Below are 858 nucleotides of genomic sequence, written 5' to 3'. Positions count from 1 at the left end.
TATTTTAAAAAAAAAATATTAATCGTACTGGTTTTTTATTGTTTTATTTTATTTTTTTTAATAAAACTAGTTCATAATAATAATTTTAGTATTTTTTCGCAACCCACTACATTTTTCTCAGTCATGTTCTCATATTTTTTTAATATCAGAAACTTTGATAATTTTAATAAATTTCTCTACAATTAATTTTTTCTCTCTAATATATATTTATTTTTTTTATAAATTTTCATAGTTTTAATAAATTCAAAATTATAATTTTTCCTTTCTTCTTACTTTATCCCATTTTTTTCCTCACGTATTTCTTTTTTTCATTACATTACGATTTTTTTTGTGTCTTTTTATAATTTTCATATTATTATTTTTAGAATTTGGTTGCAACGAAAAGTAGCTACTATTAAAGAGAAGATGTCGGTACACAAGTGAATTATAACGTCTTTTCCGGTCTATCTTGTGGAATAAAATACATGCAAATCCTTCGCCGACTCCTCCTCCTCCGTTCACCTTTTCCTCCAACTCTGCTCCTCCATCCCTTTTCCACTCTCGCTCAGATCCATCCCTTTTTCATTTCATTCATTCCTTTCCATTTCCTTTCAGGGCTGTCGACCCCGGCTCTCGAAACGCGATCGACCCACCAAAATCCGCAGCTAAATATTGGGAAGCAAGTTGAAATTATAATTTTTCTTCTTACTTTATCCCATTTTTTTCCTCACGTATTTCTTTTTTTCATTACATTACGATTTTTTTTGTGTCTTTTTATATTATAATTTTTATTATTTTTAGAATTTGGTTGCAACGAAAAGTAGCTACTATTAAAGAGAAGATGTCGGTACACAAGTGAATTATAACGTCTTTTCCGGT

This window comes from Sesamum indicum, linkage group LG3 (assembly GCF_000512975.1).
Source record: "Sesamum indicum cultivar Zhongzhi No. 13 linkage group LG3, S_indicum_v1.0, whole genome shotgun sequence".
Lineage (NCBI taxonomy): Eukaryota > Viridiplantae > Streptophyta > Magnoliopsida > Lamiales > Pedaliaceae > Sesamum > Sesamum indicum.
The sequence above is the reverse complement of the archived record's forward strand: the minus strand, read 5'-3'. Positions refer to the sequence as shown.